Below are 7,870 nucleotides of genomic sequence, written 5' to 3' on the forward strand. Positions count from 1 at the left end.
AAATTTATTTATATATAGTTTTCATTTTTTTCAACCAGATAAATGTTTTAGGTTTATCAACTGAATATTTTATTTAAACTATCTACTCATTATTACCATGATTAGAAATCCAGAGTTGATGGACTTTCATTGCCTTTCTATTGTTACTGATCTAGGCAAGATTTCCACCTTTTCTTTAATCAATTTGATCAGGTTTTTTTAAATTAAATTTTTTTTTTTTTTTTTTGAGACAGGGTCTTGCTCTGTTACTCGGGCTGGAACGCAGAGGCACAATCATAGTTCACCGCAGCCTGAAACTCCTGAGCTCAAGTGATCCTCCCATCTCAGTCTCTGAAGTAGCTGGGTCTACAGGTATCTGCCACCATGCCTGGCTTATTTTTAAAATTTTTTTGTAGAGCCAAAGAGTTAAAGACTAGCCTGGGTGACATAGCAACTATTCAAGTAATCCTCCCAAGTTGGCCTACCAAAGTTCTGGGATTATAGGCATGAGCTACTGCACCCAAACTGTGTATGTTTACTTTATTTGATCTCTGCTCTTAACACTATTTTCTTTCTTCTCCTTACTTTCAGTTTAATTGCTCTCTTTTTCTGCTTTCTCAGGGTGGATGCTTAGATTATTGATTTGAGACTTTTCCTTTTTTCTCATGTAAGAATTTAGTGCTATAAATTTTCCTCTCATCACTACTGCATCTGTGTCTCACAAATTTTAATATGCTGTGGTTTTCATTTCATTTATTTCACTGTATTTTTAACACTCCTTGAGACTTTCTATTTGATTCATGAATAACTTTAAATTGTATTGTTTAGTTTCCAAGTAGTATGGTGATTTGACCTTTATCATTCTGTTATTATATTGTCATTTAATTGCATGGTTTTCAGAGAATACACTTTATTTGATCTCAATTATTTTTAATACTTTTATGTTTATTTCATGATTCAGGATACAGTTGATCTTAGTATATGTTCTATAACTACTAGAACAGAAAGTATATCCAGTTGCTTTTGGAAAATTATCTATAAATAGAAGCTATTGAGATTTCCCAAAACCTTGCTCATTTCCTGTCTAGTTGTACTATCAATAGTTGAAAAAGGGATGTTGAATTATAATCTAACTGTAATTATGAATTGTCTACTTTTTCTTTCAGTTGCATCAGTTTCTGCTTCACGTATGTTCAGCTCTGTTTTATGGTGCATACATATTTAGGATTGTTATATCTTTCTTCTCATTGAATTGATCTATTAATGATTCTGTAATGTTCCTCTGTGACCCTAATAACTTCCTTTGCTTTGTGATATGGTTTGGCCCTTTGTTGAATTGTAATCCTCATTGTTGGGGAGGGGACCTGTAGGAGGTGATTGGATCATGGAGGTGGATTTACCCCTTACTGTTCTCATGATAGTGAGTGAGTTCTCATAAGATATGGTTGTTTGAAAGTGTGTAGTACTTCCCCCTTCACTCTTTCTCATGCTCCCACATGTAAGATGTGCCTACTCCTTCATCTTCCACCACATAATTTTCCTTCCTAGCCATGCTTCCTATACAGCCTGTGGAATCGTGAGCCAATTAAACCTCTTTTCTTTTCTTTATAAATTACCGAGTCTCAGATAGTTCTTTATAACAATGTGAGAATGAACTAATACACTTTGAAATCTATTTTATATGATATCAACATAGCCACCCCTGCTTTCTTTTTATTAATGTTTGTATAGTATACCTTTTTCTATACTTTTGCTTTAAATCTGCCTATATCATTATATCTGAAGCAAGTTTCTCATGTACAACATATTAATAGCTTATTATTTTTGTCCCTGCTGCTAACCTCCATCTTTTAGTTGGTATGTTTAGTCCTTTCATAGTTAATGTAATTATTGGTATTTCAGGGCTTAATTCTTTCTCTGTTTATTTTCTTTTTGCTTTCTGCGTTTTGGTTTCTTTGTCCTGTCTTTTTGTGGATTCAGTGTACATTTTATGATTCTATTTTGATTTATATGCAGTGGTTTTGAGTTTATATCTACACATAGTCTCAGTGAAGGTTCCAGATATTATATAATATATAAGTAACTTATCAGAGTCCACTGCTATCATTATTTTACCAGTTTGAGCAAACCATAGAAATATTATCTCTCTTTACACCCATTTATTCTTCTATATTCATTATACAACTATCTTAAAAGTTTTGTCTACATACAGGGAGAAACATGTTAGACAAACACAATTTGGAAAACTAAAAAGAAGGCATTTCCATATTATTTACCTATATATTTGTTCTCTTTTTTGTTTTCTTTCTAATGTTCCAAAAGTCCTTCTCTTATCATCTTTAAAAAAATTTATTTAGTTAAGAGAACTTTAGTTTGCCACTCTCTTAAGGTAGTTCTGCTGGGAGCTAATTCTCTTAGCTTTCTTAAATCTGAGAATATCTTAATTTCCCCTCTGTTCTTGGATTCAGACTGATTTCAGAGGGTAACATCAGCAGGAATAACAGAGTAATGATGTCCAATAATTTACTCCTTTATACAAGCAATGAAAACACTGCCCAAAAAAGATGAAATAAATATTTTCAGTACTCTGAAAATTAACCAAACTCAAGAAGTATTTATTCAATAAAAGCACTGTGGTAAGATAGTGGTAATAACAGGACACTCTGGCATTTTAACTGACCATTTTTCTATTGTTCCCTCTCTCTCTAGATCTACAGAACCTTTGAAAACAAAAGTCCTCACAATCAGTGTAGGCATTAAAACCAGCAGCTTCATAGCCATTGGTAGGGGCAGACAGGTTTTGGGTTTGAACTTCCTCAAAAGTCCTATAGCCACAGAATTGTCATTATCTGACTTATCTGGAAGTTCCCTGGAAACCCCAATTTGCATGGCTTTTCCTTATTATTATTTTTTTTACTCAGAGTTCACATTCTAAAAACAGCTTTTTCTCCATGGTATTTGTTGGAAATAATTAGTGGTAACTGTTTAATATTGCAGCTGCTTGAGGTGGGATAACAGCTGGGATAAACAAGAAGCTGACCAGAAAAATAACTGCAAGGGGAAAAAATTAGGAAAAGAGTTGTTCATAGGAGACTTTTAAAGTACTCAGCTATTCCTGGGAATCTAGAACACCATATACATGTGGCTAGGAAATGCCCAGGAAATACTTGAGAAGGCTCTACTCTTTCAACTTTAGCCAACTTTGAGGATCTCCCCAAGCAGGAATAAAAAGGAAGGCAGAGTTGCAAACTCCTTGCAAAGCATTAAAGGTATACCCCAACACACACAAAACCGCCTTTGAGGAGGCAGGGAAAATTATTAGTTCAATGCATTTAAGAAAATCTTAGTTTAATCATCAGCTGGCCAATAAGCTTAACTGTCCACACAGGACAAATAAAAGAGATACCACAGAATTACTCATGGAAAGTAATTAAATCGCCACAAAAATAACAAACAGCAACAGCAACAACCCTGGGAAAAGTGTAAGGAAATCTGATTTTCAAAGTTACCACATTATTTAACTACAATATTTAGTGCTTGTTTTGGCAGCACATATACTAAAATCAGAATGATACAGAGAAGATTAGCATAGCCCCCACACAAAGATGACATATAAATTTGATTTTACAATTTTATGTGTTAATTTGATTGTGATAATCATTACACAAGGTATGCATATATGAAATCATTACATTGTGCACACTATGTGCAGTCTTTATTTTTAAATTAAATATTTAAAAATAAAAAATATATATTATTGAAAATTGTAAGAGATGCAAAATTATGAGAAAGTATGACCCATACACAGTAAAAATACCAGTCAATAGAAACTGGCCTATGAAAATCAGAAGTTGTCCTTACTAGAAAGACTTTAAACAAACAGAGTTTAAATCATCTATTTAAAATATATTCAAAGAGTTGAAGAAAACCATGTCTAAATAACTAAAGGAAAATACAAAAATGAAGTATCATTAAATAGAGAATATAAATCAAAAACTAAAATTTATAAAATAGAACCAAAAGATAAATTATTGGTTTAATTATCAATAGATTAATATTTATAGTAAATAAATAAAAGCCAGTTTGGGAGAATGTGACCATACATAAATATTAATAATTTATCAATAGATAAATTATTGAGCTGAAAACTATGATAACTCTCCTGTTTATATTAAAAATGAAAAGCTCAGAGCTAGGCAATCCAGGACTGGTTTATTCCTGCATGATTTTAATCTGTCATCACCTGGGACCCCCGGAAAGAGAAGTCTGAAACAAAGGCTAATATGTAGGACATTTATTTGTGAGCAGGAATGGCAGATGGAGGGAGTGTATGTGCAGAGAAGGGAAAGACAACACTGGACAACGTTGCTTTATTTATATAAAATCACTATGGATCACCTGTTGGAATGTTCCATGGGAGGCCAGATAAGCCTTTTGCAAAATACATCAGGGCTCTTTGACAGAAAGAAAGAAAAAGGAAAGCATGGATCTCTTGGCTACATCAGCCATTGGAAAGGGTATTTTTTATTCCCAACATGTGTTAACTCTTTTCATACACTACTACTAACACTTATGGGTTGCACTTCCTTGAGTGCTGTAGAAGTTCCTATTAGTTTCTCATATGAAGGTTAAATGATTAGAGATTCCGTAGATCAGGAAGGGAGAGGTGCATGGCACGCTTCACCAAGTTGTTTTGTTGTACCTGAGCAAAATTAGTTATCTAGCAATGGCTGGAATACTAGAAGAATGCATGGAGGTGTTTAACAGAACACTGATGTCATAGATTCCTTCCATCTTTTTCTGCTCCATCCTTACTGTGTAGCTTCCATTATCTAGATCTCCTTGGAGTCAGAAGGTCCAGCATGTTGCAAAAACCATAGGCTAATACAAGCAAGAAGGGGAAAGGGAGGCTGGGTGATGTAGTTTTCCAGCTTGGCACATCCAGTAATGCAGAACCTGTGTTTGTAAGACGAGGAAAAGGAGGAGAATGGAAATTGGCAATCTCTATCACAATTCCTAGTGAAATTTTGAAATAGGAACAGGACATCTTTGTGCCTTTAGCCTTCATTTTTAAACTTGCTTTATCTATGGTCATATTCTCGCAAAGTATCTTTATTTCTTACCCTCAGCTCTTACAAATCCAAAATGGTCAGAACTTACCTCAAGATTGTTGACCTGCCTGGTTTCCCCTTCAATCTTATCCAAGTGGCATTCATTTTAATAACAAGTTAAACTCATTATGCGAATTGCACAATTCTATTAGAGTATTGTGATCCCACATAAATGCTATTAGTTCCACAAATGAGCTACTCTATGTGAAACTGCTTAGAAAACTATAAAGCGCTTTACAAATGGAAGAAAAATTATAATGTCCAAGAGAGAAAAACATTATACTAAACTGGAATCATAAAATGTTAAAGTACCCACTGATGCAGTTCCAATTCACAACTTCACCCCTTTTTGTGTGAAAAGGTAAAGGAAAGCAAAGTGTATTCTTTGTAAATCCCATTTCTATGACTAATGTTCTTCTACAGCTAACATGTAATTTTCTTTCTCTGATTTGTTTTCTCATCTTACCCGACATATTTTCTATCCCTTCTGTCTTCTTACAAGTGCCACTTTGTTGAGGGGGGAGGTTGGGTTTTGCAAGAAGTTTTAAAATATGCTGTTAATGAATGAATGGACAACTAATTACTTGCTAAATGCATTAACACAAATCTGGGTCTGAAATTGCTTTGGAATTAATTTGGGACATATGTGCACATCCTTGCTTATATTTGCAGGGGGCATGGTACATAGATTTGCATTTGTATATGAGAAAGTCTTTTCCTTTTATACACAAACCTGGCTACAAGGAAGAAAACTCATTATCAGGTTTATCTTACTTTTCAAACTCTATTACTAAAAAAACATAAATTCCTAAATTATGCTCCTCATACATTGATTTCATTCTCTTTCAACTTGTTCTCTCCCTGCTGCCCACACATGTACATACACACCCCAAATGCAGTCTGTGTTCATAGGTAGGAGGATTATAAATAAACTACACACCAAGTGAACAAACGCTGCTTCTATTCAATGGATCACAATAGTAATTATTCCATAGATCTAGTTGATTTCTTAAAAAAAAAAAGCTTTTGTTTCTGTTTTCTCAAATTTCATTCCTTCCTATTAAATACTGAAGACTACCAGTTATTATATTCTTATTAGAGAGACGGAATTTTCACTTTAGTTCAAACATGAACTCTGGTATAAACTGCTTTTTAATAGCAATGATGATTTTCAGTGTCCACCTATAGATATTTTGAATATGCAGCTATTTCCTCTGATGGAAATTAGCCAGCAACAGGGTTTCATTAGCATTCACATTTGCAGATAAGTATTATATTTTCCTAGACATTTTTTAAAACTTAGCTCTTGGATGATGGCACTGCCAAAAATATACGGCCAATTTATACATCAGACAGGATCAGAGACAGATTATTCCTTAACTTGGCACAGAAGCACTTGCTTCTCTGAAAACTAGGGCTTCCCTCTTTTGGGAGACACTTCCTAGAATATAAAATCAGTCTTACTGTTAGGCAAAACTTCCAACTCATTCTAGGAAAATGTCTTGCCTGTTTGCTACATCTGGTCTTCAGTAGCCTTATCAGTCATAATCACATGATCTTAAGCCCCTCAACCCTTGCATTGCAAATATATGTGTTTCAGGTGGGTTTGTCTTCCCTGATTCATACTTATCTTCTATAATTTAGGGGAAAAAACTCAAACACCATTCCACAGCTTGTCCATTTCCTTACTGAAACCTAGACTAGTCCATGTTATGGACTGAATTGTGTGAAGATTGATATCTGGAAGCCCTAAGCCTCAATGTGACTATATTTGGAGACAGGACATTTAAAGAGGTAAGTAAGGCTAACTGATGTCTTGAGGGTGAGCCCCATGTCCAGCATGACTGGTGTTTTTATAAGAAGAGGGAGAAACACCAAGGATGAATGTGCACAGAGAATCAGCCATATGCAAGCCAGGGAGAGAGACCTAAGGAGACCCCTGCCAGCTCCTTGATCTTGGACTTGCAGCCTCTTGAAGTATGAGAGGGTAAATTTCTGTTGTTTAAGCTACCTGTTTTGTTGTGTTTTGTTAACACAGAAGCCCTAGCTGACTAATAAGGTCCATTTTATAATTTTGTAATTAGATTAGAGGGTGTAAAAACCCCACCAAGATCTCGGCTTCCATTAGGATTGTAGGTTCACTGCTATTAAATGACTCCCTCAATCTTCCTTTGTGTTATAATTCTTAGTGTGTCTGTCCAATATCACTTCTCCCCTTCCCTGATAGCCGCTATTGGCTATCATCTGGCCTTGGGGGTTACACTGAATCCAGAATAAGCTAATGGCCTCACACTTTACCAGAGCTGGTGATCATTCTGGGAATAAGCCTAGGACCCAATGGAACCATTCACAGCCCTTTCATATTTTTCCTAAACTGAACTAAGAGCAACAACAACAACAAAAGGAACTATTTCAGATATGGTCATGAGGTTGAGAAGATGTGAGCCTGCAACTGAAGAAACCCTCCTTGTGGGAGGAAGGAATGAACCTAACACCTGAAAGACGCACACGTAAGAAACAGGAGAAAAGGAGGCGGAAGAGAGATAGAGAGAGAAAGAGAGGTGTCAACATAAAGGTCTCAGCATCCAGGCATCCTGACTGTATCCTCTCCTTCTACTCTTTATTATTTATTTATGTATTTATTATTCATCCACTCTCCTTTTCTGCCTAAGTCACATTAAGTTGTTTCTCTTACATTGGAATTCAGAGAGTCTTTCTAGTTCATGATTATAAAGAATATGAAAATTATTCTTCCTCAGCTTTTTTTCATTGATGATCTG

The 7,870-nt window shown here is 35.0% G+C and overlaps 1 non-coding gene across 1 annotated transcript; it reads left to right on the plus strand.

Annotated features, from left to right (window-relative positions):
* The first annotated feature begins 3,512 nt into the window (after positions 1-3,512).
* On the plus strand, positions 3,513-3,615 carry LOC117063093. Its single transcript, XR_004428721.1, has one exon. It is a non-coding gene; the product is annotated as a U6 spliceosomal RNA (small nuclear RNA).
* The last annotated feature ends 4,255 nt before the right edge of the window (positions 3,616-7,870 follow it).

Source organism: Trachypithecus francoisi, unplaced genomic scaffold (genome assembly GCF_009764315.1).
Source record: "Trachypithecus francoisi isolate TF-2019V2 unplaced genomic scaffold, Tfra_2.0 Lachesis_group17, whole genome shotgun sequence".
In the NCBI taxonomy this organism is placed as follows: domain Eukaryota; kingdom Metazoa; phylum Chordata; class Mammalia; order Primates; family Cercopithecidae; genus Trachypithecus; species Trachypithecus francoisi.